The sequence below is a fragment of the Scyliorhinus torazame genome, chromosome 15, assembly GCF_047496885.1.
Source record: "Scyliorhinus torazame isolate Kashiwa2021f chromosome 15, sScyTor2.1, whole genome shotgun sequence".
In the NCBI taxonomy this organism is placed as follows: domain Eukaryota; kingdom Metazoa; phylum Chordata; class Chondrichthyes; order Carcharhiniformes; family Scyliorhinidae; genus Scyliorhinus; species Scyliorhinus torazame.
In genome coordinates, this window is record NC_092721.1 from 194,664,894 (window position 1) to 194,680,291 (window position 15,398).

Below are 15,398 nucleotides of genomic sequence, written 5' to 3' on the forward strand. Positions count from 1 at the left end.
CTGCAGCACGTCCCCCCCAGATGTCGATATCATTTGATGGAAGTAATTAAATTCACTAATGTCACTCACGTTGAATTATAACACTTTTTAAAGTGTCTGGCACTGTCTGAAATTTATATACATGAAATGATGGCATTGTAACATTTAGCAATTCGACCTCATTCACTGTGATCAATCTGTATTACAGCATTTATCATTGCTGTGACATCTTGGTCTGATTGATTCATAAGTTTCTTCAAACAAATTATAATTGAGCTTTTGCAATACATCAGCTGCACTGTGGGCTTATTAAAGTATTGCCGCTAAACTATTTTTGCTGGAAATGACATTTTTTTTCCACACCACATAGGAACTGGCAAAAGAATCAGGACCAAAGACAATCTGATTCTCTTTCTACTCATTTTGATGGTCCATTTCTCTTCCAGGGACGCCTTCCTTAAAGAACTACTACCCTTCACTCCGACAGGATTTCCATCCTTCTCTTTTAACATGCTATCTCCTTTGCCCCGACCTACCCTGGTCTTCTGTCCATCCCACCTCCTCCGTCCCAGCAGTATAATTCTCTGCATTTCTACCTTTCTTCAGTTCTGTCGAAGGATCATTTAGATCTGAAACATTAACTCTGTGTTTCTTCTCCACAGATGCTGCCAGACCTGCTGAGTTTATCCAGCGTTTTGTATTTTTATTATGTATAATGATAATGGAGTTGTTGATTAATCACAGCGATTCAAACCCTGCATCCACAATAGAAGAGGGGAAACCCCTCATTGACGCTGAGCTTTGGAAACCAGAGGGCCAAAGCTGCCTGTTCCTCTCAGAGAATGTGACAGTGTAAGAAAAGGCACTTCTTAGAATTCTTCAGGAGTTAGTGAGCCACGTGGCATAAAAACTGACTTCTCTCTCTCCATCTAGAAAAACGTGTACAAGTCCCGAGCAGTCAGCGCCCAAAACAAAGGTGGCGGCCACAGAAGTGGTTCTCTTAGCGAGTGTTGCGGCTTATCCTTACAAATGCCCAGGTTAGAGGGTTGAGTAGCTGACAGGGAACAGAGAGGTGGGTCATTTCCAGACTGGCAAGCTGTAAGGGGTGGAGTGCCGCAGGGGTCAGTGCTGGGGCCTCACGCCTGTTTACAATCTCTAATAATGACTGATGACGCCATCAAATGCGTCATTGCTAAATTTGATGCCGGCACGAAGATGGATAGGAAAGTAAGCTATGACGAGGAGGTAGGGAACCGGAAGAGGGACGTGGACAGATGGAGTGAGTGGGCTAAAGTTTGCCAGATGGTGTAGAAGGTGGAAAAATGTGAATTTTCTCCACTTTGTCAGGAAGAGGAGAGAAGCAGCAAGTTATTTAAATGGAGAGAGGTTGCAGAAATCCGAGGTACAGAGGTGTGGTGTTCTTTATGTTGCTAAATTCAGGATGGTTGGCGGAGTGTTCACAAAGACCACAAAATAGCTTTTAACTTGAACAAAGCTATGAATTTATGATCACGACTTAATTGGATTCGACATTTACTCCTATATAATACACAGTTGATACAAAATATTTGGGGCTGGATTCTCTGGTCGCCGACGCCGAAATTGCATTCGCTGATCGGCCGAAGAATCACAGTTCCCGTCCAAATCGGCGGCGGCATTGCCATTTCCCCCCCACCATTCCCACGCCGATGAGGGGACATAGCCTCAGAATCGTAGAATCCAGCCCTTAGTCTGCACTCATCTACAACTAATTTCTACACAATTATATTAACTATGATCTTCTCTCACTCACACTATGTTATCTTCAGCCTGTCCTCTAGCTTTCTCTTCAACCTCTCACCCACAAGGCTTAGCATGGTTGCCTTATATAGTTGTACATCTAGCTCCCTCCAGTGGTTGATTTAGACATTACATTAACCCTTACAGTTCTTTACATTTATGATAATGTCACAAGAGGGATCTGCGATTCCTGCTATGTGAATCACAAAACATTGGGGCACAGGTATAGAAAACGATTCGGAAAGCTCTGCTGAGGTTTATTGCAAGGGGAATAGAATATAGGAGTTGGGAAATGTTGCTGTAACTGCAGTTAGACTGCCTGTGAAGTCATGTGTACAATTTTAGTCACCTTGTGTGAGAAAAGATATCGGATATCCCAGTTGAACGTCACCCCGTTTAAAGCTGATTTGCTGAAACATTGTTTCGTTAAATGGACCTGTAATCTTGTTCCATGTCGCGAGAGTCAGTTTAAAGTTATCTCCCAGCATTCTGATGTGGGATCGTGCGATCCATTCATCATCATTTTGGAAAGTCCTCTCCCACTCCCTGAACCATCCTGTTGCTGCCAACTCTGAATTGGGACTTCTGCCGCTCCCTGCCTCACTCTCTCGCTGAACCTCCTGCTCCTGACATTCCTGCTCACCATTTCCTCTCCTGAAGCTGCGTTCACACTGAAGGAAAATCCTTGGCTCAGATCTGAACTGAATCCAGAGTTTCGCGATTGCTGTAGACGGAGGCACGGGCTCCACAAGAGACAAGGCTGGCATGGCACAGCCGATAAGGCTGCCTGTAAAATCGATTCTGACGTATCATCACCGGGCGTTCCAATATCCATATCAGAATCTGCGTCGCTGTCTATGCCGTCGCTGGCCTGATCCGCGGACGCCACAAGTACCCCGGCATCCTGAGGTTCAACAGGAGGCAGAACGAGTTCCTCTCTGTCCTCAAGGCTCCTACTTGGCCTACAGAGGACGGAGTCTGGGTCCGGCTTGGGCCCTCCGGGCCTCCAACTGGTGGTTCCTGTTTGCGTCATCGTATGTGGCGCAGGTTGTGGTGATGTGCATCACTGTAAATACATGTAAGCTAGACAGACACTAGAGGGAGCACCAGAAACATCACACACACACACACTCAACCAATAGATACGTTAGATAGGAGGCGACCAATGGACATTCACGATACACAAGGAGGTGACACGACCACAGGGGGGCATTACACCAACCCATACATAAAGGACATCACACACATGATCACCCCTTTGGCCAGTGGAGATAGTCAGTGAGGAGAGGCACAGGGTTGATTCAATATTACACCTACCACGTGGAAGACAGCAGCTGGTTAGTCAGTTTAGGCAGATATAATAGGATTAGCAGTAGTGTCGAACTCAAGTTATAAAAGTGTACATAGTGTAAATAAATGAGTTGAAGTTATTTACACGTCTCGACCTTCCTTGACAAATGAAACACAAGGAAGCCGCTTATGTTACAAAGGAAACATAACAAAACATGGAACCAGGGGTGAACTGCTTAAATCCAGATAGCTATACCTCAGCGTACAGTGACAACCAGCAATACCCAGGCAAGATGTATGGGCTCCCGGTTCCGCAGCAGCTCCAGTGCCACGGCGATCTCCGCAAAAACTGGCAGCTATTCCGGCAACCGTTTGAATTCTTCCTGGTGGCAGCCGAACTTAAAGACCTGGCCGATGATGAAAAAATAGAGTTTCTCCTCACCATCGCCGGTGCAAGAGCAGAAGAAATCTTTTAAAAATTCAAGTTCTCCCAGGGGCAAAACAGGTACGACTTCCAGGCAGTCCTGGACAAATTCAGCAAATACTGTGAGGAAAACACACTCCAATCGGCAAGGAAAGGTAAGAGAAGCGCCAGTACTCACCTCAAGGCCGAAATCCCGGACCAGAGAGCGATTTGGGTCGAGGTCGGCGGCCATCTTGCTAAAGCGACTACACTAGCGCAGTTGCGCGAGAAGTGCGCAGAACCGGAAGGTTCGTTTGCGCATGCGCGAGGCGCCGTGCATGCGCATTCAAGAAAACGGCCATCGGTAAAGGAACAGCGATCTGCGCATGCGCAATCGCTTCCTACGTGCTACGTCACGCGCGTCATGACGTCAGAGGCCCCAGACCGCACCAATTTAAAGGGGAAATGTCCCAAATCCAATTTAAAGGGGAAACGTCCCAAATCAAAGAAAAAATCTTTTAAAGCTGTAAAACAACCTTCCTTCACCTGGAATGACAGCACAATGCCTCAAATTGAACCAGGAGATGAATTTAACCTCCGAAGAATCCTGCAACAAGCAGTTACCTACGCACAAACCGATGATTCCAACCTCGAATACTTCGATACCGACCTTTACATTTTTTCTGGACCTCGCGAGCCCAATGACAGCTCCATGGTCCTAGACGACTACGACTCGGATGAACCTTTCGTGTTGCTCATTGGCGACCCTCACATTGAATCCGACGCAGATGCGGATTCATTTTTCAGATTTGAGGATCTTTAACCCATCAGAACTCATCAGTGCAGGATGATGCTGCAGCCTGAAATTAAGAGACAGAGAGCGGTACAAGCCCAAAGAGAGCGGCCTGCTGCCACACAGAGTGTGGTCTACGCCCCGCTCAGGGTTCCCGACTCTATGATAGAAGACATGCAAGACTCCACACCACAGTCCTTGCATGAACAAGACATGACTCCAGTGTCACAAGACTCCACAGCAAGCTCGTGGACAGACTACACAATTGCAGAAATGCATGACTCCATTGCGCAGTGCTTGCAGGAACAAGACCATGAGGGTCTAGCAACCTCCTCTGACCAACTAGCGGCAGACGATGCAAGTCTGCCATGCTCACGTAAACAGCAAGAAGGCTATAACAGTCTGCCACGCTCCACTGCACAGCAGGACGACCATGACGGTCTATCATGCTACAATGAAGGGCACAGCGCTGATTACTGTTCAAGCCCAAATGAAGACAAGCCAAAGGAATCGCCTCTTCCAAGCCCGAAGAAAAAAGGATTATACGCTGACCTTCAGGATCATTCTACCCGAAGAGACATTAATAATGCTGCACAGTCACAGAAGGATGCTGAGGATTTGCCAAAGAAATTGCTTGTATGTCTAACTTGCAAGGAGCAGACTGAAAATTGCCATTGCTTTAGTACGGATTGAAAAAATGGTCAAGAAATTGATCCTCATTTAATGGAAATAACACAACCTGAATCATATCTACAGCAGGGACAACTGTCTCCCTTCAACACAAAACCGCAAAGTCCCAACTATAGAGACCAGCAGTTAGTCAGTAATGACTCTTAGAATCATAGCATTTACAGTGCAGAAGGAGGCCATTCAGCCCATTGAGTCTGCAGCTCTTGGAAAGAGCACCCTACCCCCATAACCCAGTGACCCCACCCAACACTGAGGGAAATTTTGGACACTAAGGGCAATTTATCATGGCCAATCGCCTAACCTGCACATCTTTGGACTGTGGGAGGAAACCGGAGCACCCGGAGGAAACCCACGCGCACACGGGGAGGATGTGCAAACTCCGCACAGACAGTGACCCAAGCCGGAATCGAACCTGGGACCCTGGAGTTGTGAAGCAATTGTGCGATCCACAATGCTACCGTGCTACCGTAGTCAACCCCTGATGGGAATATTAATCGCATTGAACCTCTGCACACTCCACTGATAAATGAACAGAACATTGGAGCAAGAATCCTGAGGACACCGACATTGAGTAGCCAGATAAAGCACTTAAAACCCGCAGCAGTTTCAAGTGAACCAATTGGGCTTTCCAGTGATGGTGAAGATGCAGATAAGGTCGACCCGATTATCCATTGTACCACATTAACTCCAGAGATTAAGCATTTATGTCTGGGGAGTAGAATGTGGGCAATTGAGAACAGTAAAAGAGAGACTGTGACTGTGCCAGTCCCAGCAAAATCAGAACCAGAGACTATGAAGGCATGTACATTAGAAAAGGATGCATATGAAGTAACTGAGAAAAAAATTGAAACGGATTGTTCTTTGGAAACTAGTACAATGACGAAAGAAACATTGGATCTAACATTTGCTGCCCTACATATGAGAGAAATTGAGGGAAATGAACAAGGTTCTGTAATGTCTGGGGGAAGATTTAAAATTCCAAAGAAGAAAAGCCCAAATGAAGGACAACGGCAAGACAATGACAGTCCACCCACATTGTTTGCACCACCAGATGAAAACTCTGACAATTTACCCAACCCTAGTGAACAGCAAGCAGTTACTGAGGATCTATCCACGGTATGTGAAACGAGTGACGACAGCATCCCACTTCCCATGCAAAAGGTGCAAAGTGACAGACCTCAGCTAGTGTGTACAGAGACACTCAACGATCACGGTGAGACCACTGGTGACTCCGGTGACACCACACTACTTCCACCCTCAATTGCTCGAACTTCTCCACTAGTCAATGCATTCCTGCATGTTCCAACTCCAGACGTGCAGCTTCAAGAAATCTCAGCTGACTCCAGTGAACCTGCTAAGACTCCGGACGGGGAGCATCAACAAAAAACAGACCAGACTCCAGATGGGGAGCAACCAAACGCCGACTCTGATTCACGTATGCCAGACTTTACTCCAGACAGGCAATGTCGCAACCTCAGTGATGGCACGCCCAGGGTGACAGCAGATGCCACAACGACAGGAGATGGATCACGTGACAATCACACTGGATCAGCAATAACAAGCAGCAGCTACAGTCCAAGAGGAATACACCAATTTTCACCACAGCTATGTCCACACATTTGTTCCACACCAACAGTGCAGCCAATGCCAGCTCATGCTGGACAAACCCAGTATTCAAGCCTGCAGCAGCCAGCAGTCTATGCAGCATATTCTCAAACAGGCCAGCACTGCGGATTGCCCACTAATGGAATCAAGACCAAACGAGGACTACCGCCAGTGCAGTCTGCACTACAGACTGGATGCCTTAGTTACTGCCCAGGATTTGCTGCACCACAGCCTGGCCAGACAGCATATTCCTATCAGATGCAAGGTTCTAGTTTCACACCATCACCAGACATTGATGCGAGCAGCAATTCTGTCTCCAAATCGACATGCTTCAACGCTTCTCAGCAGAATCACCCTTCCAGCACAGCATGTGGCCAGAACCAGTATGCACAGTCTCATCCGACTTCAACATCTGGCACATCCATGACCTTGAATGATACTGTTGATGGTACCTCTTCAATGTCAACGACCTATCAGCTACAAGCTGCCATCCGACAGCACCACCACAAACACAAAAAGAAAAAAGACTCCAAATCGGACAGCGCAGTGATTCAACCACTTCTTGGTTCCTGTTGATGGCGTTCATAACCAAGAGAGACATTTGACCATGATGATTGATGGTTTATGGACTCACATGAATGATTTGGACTTACTGTTTAATCGCCGTTCCCATGACTTGTATATACCTTACCTTATCTACCTGGTCTTTGTTCAGTTTTTCTTAAAGTGTACAGAAAATATGAACATATAAAAAAGGGAGGATGTGGTGATGTGCATCACTGTAAATACATGCAAGCTAGACAGACACTAGAGGGAGCACCAGAAACATCACACACACACACTCAACCAATAGATAAGTTAGATAGGAGGCGACCAATGGACATTCACGATACACAAGGAGGTGACACGACCACAGGGGGGCATTACACCAACCCATACATAAAGGACACCACACACATGATCACCCCTTTGGCCAGTGGAGACAGTCAGTGAGGAGAGGCACAGTGTTGATTCAATATTACACCCACCACGCGGAAGACAGCAGCTGGTTAGTCAGTTTAGGTAGCTATAATAGGATTAGCAGTAGTGTCGAACTCAAGTTATAAAAGTGTACATAGTGTAAATAAATGAGTTGAAGTTATTTACACGTCTCGACCTTCCTTGACAAATGCAACACAAGGAAGCTGCTTATGTTACAAAGGAAACATAACAAAACATGGTACCAGGGGTGAACTGCTTAAATCCAGATAGCCATACCTCAGCGTACAGTGACAACCAGCAATACCCAGGCAAGATGTATGAGCTCCCAGTTCCGCAGCAGCTCCAGTGCCACGGCGATCTCCACGAAAACTGGCAGCTATTCCGGCAAACGTTGGAATTCTTCCTGGTGGCAGCCGAACTTAAAGACCTGGCCGATGATGAAAAATAGAGTTTCTCCTCACCATCGCCGGTGCAAGAGCAGAAGAAATCTTTTAAAAATTCAAGTTCTCCCAGGGGCAAAACAGGTACGACTTCCAGGCAGTCCTGGACAAATTCAGCAAATACTGTGAGGAAAACACACTCCAATCGGCAAGGAAAGGTAAGAGAAGTGCCAGTACTCACCTCGAGGCCGAAATCCCGTCCAGAGAGTGATTTGGGTCGAGGTCGGCGGCCATCTTGCTAAAGGGACTACACTAACGCAGTTGCGCGAGAAGTGCGCAGAACTGGAAGCTTCGTTTGCGCATGCGCGAGGCGCCGTGCATGCGCATTCAAGAAAACGGCCATCGGTAAAGGAACAGCGATCTGCGCATGTGCAATCGCTTCCTACGTGCTACGTCACGCGCGTCATGACGTCAGAGGCCCCAGACCGCACCAATTTAAAGGGGAAATGTCCCAAATCCAATTTAAAAGGGAAACGTCTCGACCTTCCTTGACAAATGCAACACAAGGAAGCCGCTTATGTTACAAAGGAAACATAACAAAACACAAGTTGCGGTGTGTCTCGGTGTCCTGTACCTGGATCGCGGAGGAGACTAGCCACGTCGTGAGAAGGACCATCCCAGGGATACATGTTGCTCCGGATCCGAAGTTCCTCACGTAAACCCCGTCACCTGTTGTGCAGGTGCATGCCCGTGGGCGGCGGTGAGAGTCCGTCTCTGAGCTGTCCTACCACTGATGTACCCACACCCCGATGTCAGGGCGGGCGAGGCTAAGGTATGTCCGGAGTCGCCGCTCCCGTATGTGCACCAAGTATTCCCCGGTAGGCTCCGTCGGCATCTGCGAAGCAGTATGGAAGCGTTACCGTCAGACCATAATCAGGGGCTGTGGAATTAGGTGATGGCCCACCCGTGGTGATCAGCAATCCATCTGGCTTGTCCGGGTAAGTCAATTTCCTGATTAGTGCAGAAGTTGGTCCACCAACAGCGGTCAGTAAGGTGACAGTCTGCCGCTCTTCATAGGTGATGCAGTTTGTGTGAAAAATAAATTGAAGTCTTTCGACGTAATGGGCCTAATCATCCCAGTCAGTGCCAAAAGGCTCGAGTTTACCTATGTGTGCCATGTCTGCGGCTGGAGTGCGGCATCCTGAGGTGGTTGAAAAATAGTCACAGTTCACAGCACTTGCCGTCTACGGCAGCTCCACTTGATCCTCATCGCCAGTGTTGCAGTCAAAGAACAAAGAAAATTACAGCACAGGAACAGGCCCTTCGGCCCTCCTAGCCTGCGCCGGCCATGCTGCCTGTCTAAACTAAAATATTCTACCCTTCCGGGGTCCGTATCCCTCTCTTCCCATCCTATTCCCATTGCTTCCCCAAATGTTTCTGGAACTCTATTTTCCTTCTTACTGACAAACAGAAGAGACCCTTTCACAGAGGGAGCAGTGCGGAAGTGGCTGCTGGGAGGTAAGTCTGTCCTTTAAAAGCACTTGTCTTTGCAGGGGCAGGCCAGTCGATTTCGGCGGGAGAACAGCTGGTAAGTCAGTTTCAGCGGGATCAGTGCGGACGTGGCTGCTGGGAGGTAAGTCTGTCCTTTAAAAGCACTTGTCTTTGCAGGGGCAGGCCAGTCGATTTCGGCGGGAGAACAGCTGGTGAGTCAGTTTCAGCGGGAGCAGTGCGGAAGTGGCTGCTGGGAGGTAAGTCTGTCCTTTAGGGGCAGCACGGTAGCATTGTGGATAGCGCAATTGCTTCACAGCTCCATGGTCCCAGGTTCGATTCCGGCTTGGGTCATTGTCTGTGCGGAGTCTGCACGTCCTCCCCGTGTCTGCGTGGGTTTCCTCCGGGTGCTCCGGTTTCCTCCCACAGTCCAAAGATGTGCGGGTTAGGTGAATTGGCCAATGATAAATTGCCCTTAATGTCCAAATTGCCCTTGGTGTTGGGTGGAGGTGTTGAGTTTGGGTATGGTGCTCTTTCCAAGAGCCGGTGCAGACTCAAAGGGCCGAATGGCCTCCTTCTGCACTGTAAATTCAATGATAATCTATGATTAATCGAGGACAAAGGTTCGGCACAACATCGTGGGCCGAAGGGCCTGTTCTGTGCTGTATTTTCTATGTTCTATGTTCTATGTTTAAAAGCACTTGTCTTTGCAGGGGCAGGCCAGTCGATTTCGGCGGGTGAACAGCTGGTGAGTCAGCTTCAGCGGGAGCAGTGCGGAAGTGGCTGCTGGGAGGTAAGTCTGTCCTTTAAAAGCACTTGTCTTTGCAGGGGCAGGCCAGTCGATTTCGGCGGGAGAACAGCTGGTGAGTCAGTTTCAGCGGGAGCAGTGCAGAAGTGGCTGCTGGGAGGTAAGCCTGTCCTTTAAAAGCACTTGTCTTTGCAGGGGCAGGCCAGACGATTTCGGCGGGAGAACAGCTGGTGAGTCAGTTTCAGCGGGAGCAGTGCGGAAGTGGCTGCTGGGAGGTAAGTCTGTCCTTTAAAAGCACTTGTCTTTGCAGGGGCAGGCCAGTCGATTTCGGCGGGAGAACAGCTGGTGAGTCAGTTTCAGCGGGAGCAGTGCGGAAGTGGCTGCTGGGAGGTAAGCCTGTCCTTTAAAAGCACTTGTCTTTGCAGGGGCAGGCCAGTCGATTTCGGCGGGAGAACAGCTGGTGAGTCAGTTTCAGCGGGAGCAGTGCGGAAGTGGCTGCTGGGAGGTAAGTCTGTCCTTTAAAAGCACTTGTCTTTGCAGGGGCAGGCCAGTCGATTTTGGCGGGAGTGGAGCTGGCTGGTTAGTCAATTTCAGCAGGAGCTGAGAATTTTTTTTAAAAATTAGTGTTTTAGGCGGGAACAGGAAGTCGACCCGCGGACGTCTGGGAAGACCCTCACCAATAAATTCTGGTGGAGAGGAAACCCATTGGTCTGAGGTAAGTACCATATTTTATTATATTATTATTATTTTTTATAAAAAATTTAATTTAGTTGTTAGCCAGATCTTGGTAGAAAGTTAGAGGAATGGCAGGGAAGGGAGTGCAATGTTCATCCTGCAGGATGTTTGAGGTGAGGGATGCCGTTAGTGTCCCTGCTGATTTTACCTGCAGGAAGTGCTGCCATCTCCAGCTCCTCCAAGACCGAGTTAGGGAACTGGAGCTGGAGTTGGAAGAACTTCGGATCATTCGGGAGGCAGAAGGGGTCATAGATAGCAGCTTCAGGGAATTAGTTACACCAAAGATTGGAGATAGGTGGGTAACTGTAAGAGGGACTGGGAAAAAGCAGTCAGTGCAGGGATCCCCTGCGGTCGTTCCCCTGAGAAACAAGTATACCGCTTTGGATACTTGTGGGGGGGGACTTACCAGGGGTAAGCCATGGGGTACGGGCCTCTGGCACGGAGTCTGTCCCTGTTGCTCAGAAGGGAAGGGGGGAGAGGAGCAGAGCATTAGTAATTGGGGACTCGATAGTCAGGGGCACAGATAGGAGATTTTGTGGGAGCGTGAGAGACTCACGTTTGGTATGTTGCCTCCCAGGTGCAAGGGTACGTGATGTCTCGGATCGTGTTTTCCGGGTCCTTAGGGGGGAGGGGGAGCAGCCCCAAGTCGTGGTCCACATTGGCACTAACAACATAGGTAGGAAAGGGGACAAGGATGTCAGGCAGGCTTTCACGAAGCTAGGATGGAAGCTCAGAACTAGAACAAACAGAGTTGTTATCTCTGGGTTGTTGCCAATGCCACGTGATAGTGAGATGAAGAATAGGGAGAGAGAGCATTTAAACACGTGGCTACAGGGATGGTGCAGGCGGGAGGGATTCAGATTTCTGGATAACTGGGGCTCTTTCTGGGGAAGGTGGGACCTCTACAGACAGGATGGTCTACATCTGAACCTGAGGGGCACAAATATCCTGGGGGGGAGATTTGTTAGTGCTCTTTGGGGGGGTTTAAACTAATGCAGCAGGAGCATGGGAACCTGGATTGTAGTTTTAGGGTAAGGGAGAATGAGAGTATAGAGGTCAGGAGCACAGATTTGACGTCGCAGGAGGGGGCCAGTGTTCAGGTAGGTGGTTTGAAGTGTGTCTACTTCAATGCCAGGAGTATACGAAACAAGGTAGGGGAACTGGCAGCATGGGTTGGTACCTGGGACTTCGATGTTGTGGCCATTTCGGAGACATGGATAGAGCAGGGACAGGAATGGATGTTGCAGGTTCCGGGGTTTAGGTGTTTTAGTAAGCTCAGAGAAGGAGGCAAAAGAGGGGGAGGTGTGGCGCTGCTAGTCAAGAGCAGTATTACGGTGGCGGAGAGGATGCTAGATGGGGACTCTTCTTCCGAGGTAGTATGGGCTGAAGTTAGAAACAGGAAAGGAAAGGTCACCCTGTTGGGAGTTTTTTATAGGCCTCCTAATAGTTCTAGGGATGTAGAGGAAAGGATGGCGAAGATGATTCTGGATAAGAGCGAAAGTAACAGGGTAGTTATTATGGGAGACTTTAACTTTCCAAATATTGACTGGAAAAGATATAGTTCGAGTACAATAGATGGGTCGTTTTTTGTACAGTGTGTGCAGGAGGGTTTCCTGAAACAATATGTTGACAGGCCAACAAGAGGCGAGGCCACGTTGGATTTGGTTTTGGGTAATGAACCAGGCCAGGTGTTGGATTTGGAGGTAGGAGAGCACTTTGGGGACAGTGACCACAATTCGGTGACGTTTACGTTAATGATGGAAAGGGATAAGTATACACCGCAGGGCAAGAGTTATAGCTGGGGGAAGGGCAATTATGATGCCATTAGACGTGACTTGGGGGGATAAGGTGGAGAAGTAGGCTGCAAGTGTTGGGCACACTGGATAAGTGGGGCTTGTTCAAGGATCAGCTACTGCGTGTTCTTGATAAGTACGTACCGGTCAGGCAGGGAGGAAGGCGTCGAGCGAGGGAACCGTGGTTTACCAAGGAAGTGGAATCTCTTGTTAAGAGGAAGAAGGAGGCCTTTGTGAAGATGAGGTGTGAAGTTTCAGTTGGGGCGATGGATAGTTACAAGGTAGCGAGGAAGGATCTAAAGAGAGAGCTAAGAAGAGCAAGGAGGGGACATGAGAAGTATTTGGCAGGAAGGATCAAGGAAAACCCAAAAGCTTTCTATAGGTATGTCAGGAATAAGCGAATGACTAGGGAAAGAGTAGGACCAGTCAAGGACAGGGATGGGAAATTGTGTGTGGAGTCTGAAGAGATAGGCGACATACTAAATGAATATTTTTCGTCAGTATTCACTCAGGAAAAAGATAATTTTGTGGAGGAGAATGCTGAGCCCCAGGCTAATAGAATATATGGCATTGAGGTACGTAGGGAAGAGGTGTTGGCAATTCTGGACAGGCTGAAAATAGATAAGTCCCCGGGACCTGGTGGGATTTATCCTAGGATTCTCTGGGAGGCCAGGGAAGAGATTGCTAGACCTTTGGCTTTGATTTTTATGTCATCATTGGCTACAGGAAAAGTGCCAGAGGACTGGAGGACAGCAAATGTGGTCCCTTTGTTCAAAAAGGGGAGCAGAGACAACCCCGGCAACTATAGACCGGTGAGCCTCACGTCTGTAGTGGGTAAAGTCTTGGAGGGGATTATAAGAGACAAGATTTATAATCATCTAGATAGGAATAATATGATCAGGGATAGTCAGCATGGCTTTGTGAAGGGTAGGTCATGCCTCACAAACCTTATTGAGTTCTTTGAGAAGGTGACTGAACAGGTAGATGAGGGTAGAGCAGTTGATGTGGTGTATATGGATTTCAGCAAAGCGTTTGATAAGGTTCCCCACGGTAGGCTATTGCAGAAAATACGGAGGCTGGGGATTGAGGGTGATTTAGAGATGTGGATCAGAAATTGGCTAGCTGAAAGAAGACAGAGGGTGGTGGTTGATGGGAAATGTTCAGAATGGAGTACAGTCACAAGTGGAGTACCACAAGGATCTGTTCTGGGGCCGTTGCTGTTTGTCATTTTTATCAATGACCTGGAGGAAGGCGCAGAAGGGTGGGTGAGTAAATTTGCAGACGATACTAAAGTCGGTGGTGTTGTCGATAGTGTGGAAGGATGTAGCAGGTTACAGAGGGATATAGATAAGCTGCAGAGCTGGGCTGAGAGGTGGCAAATGGAGTTTAATGTAGAGAAGTGTGAGGTGATTCACTTTGGAAGGAATAACAGGAATGCGGAATATTTGGCTAATGGTAAAGTTATTGAAAGTGTGGATGAGCAGAGGGATCTAGGTGTCCATGTACATAGATCCCTGAAAGTTGCCATCCAGGTTGATAGGGTTGTGAAAAAGGCCTATGGAGTGTTGGCCTTTATTGGTAGAGGGATTGAGTTCCGGAGTCGGGAGGTCATGTTGCAGCTGTACAGAACTCTGGTACGGCCGCATTTGGAGTATTGCGTACAGTTCTGGTCACCGCATTATCGGAAGGACGTGGAGGCTTTGGAGCGGGTGCAGAGGAGATTTACCAGGATGTTGCCTGGTATGGAGGGAAAATCTTATGAGGAAAGGCTGATGGACTTGAGGTTGTTTTCGCTGGAGAGAAGAAGGTTAAGAGGAGACTTACTAGAGGCATACAAAATGATCAGGGGGTTGGATAGGGTGGACAGTGAGAGCCTTCTCCCGCGGATGGAAATGGCTGGCACGAGGGGACATAACTTTAAACTGAGGGGTAATAGATATAGGACAGAGGTCAGAGGTAGGTTCTTTACGCAAAGAGTGGTGAGGCCGTGGAATGCCCTACCTGCTACAGTAGTGAACTCGCCAACATTGAGGGCATTTAAAAGTTTATTGGATAAACATATGGATGATAATGGCATAGTGTAGGTTAGATGGCTTTTGTTTCGGTGCAACATCGTGGGCCGAAGGGCCTGTACTCCGCTGTATTGTTCTATGTTCTATGTTCTAGAGCTTGGCTGACTTCACCTCACATTGATTCCATATTCATCTTTGTGTCTCCATCTGATTTCCTCTTTGTGGCTGTGTGCTGATTATTTTCTGCCTGCAGTTCTCCTTTGCGACTGACCATACGGTTTTTGGCTTACACAGAAGCAGGAGGAGGCCATTCAGCCCTTCAAGCCCGCTCCGCCATTCATTATGATCATGGCTGATCATCAAGTTCAATACCCTGATCCCGCCTTTCCCCATGTTCCTGATCCCTTTAATCCTAAGAGCTGAAGCTAATTCCTTCTTGAAATTACTCAATGTTTTGACTTAATAATAATAATCGCTTATTGTCACGAGCAGGCTTCAATGAAGTTACTGTGAAAAGCCACTAGTCACCACATTCCGGCGCCTGTTCGGGGAGGCTGGTACGGGAATTGAACCCACGCTGCTGGCATTGTTCTGCATGACAAGCTCAACTACTTTCTGCGGTCATGAATTCCAAAGATTCACCACTCTCCAGGTGGAGAGATTTCTCCGCACCTCACCTTGGCTTCACGGTGGCACAGTGGTTAGCACTGCTGCCTCACAGC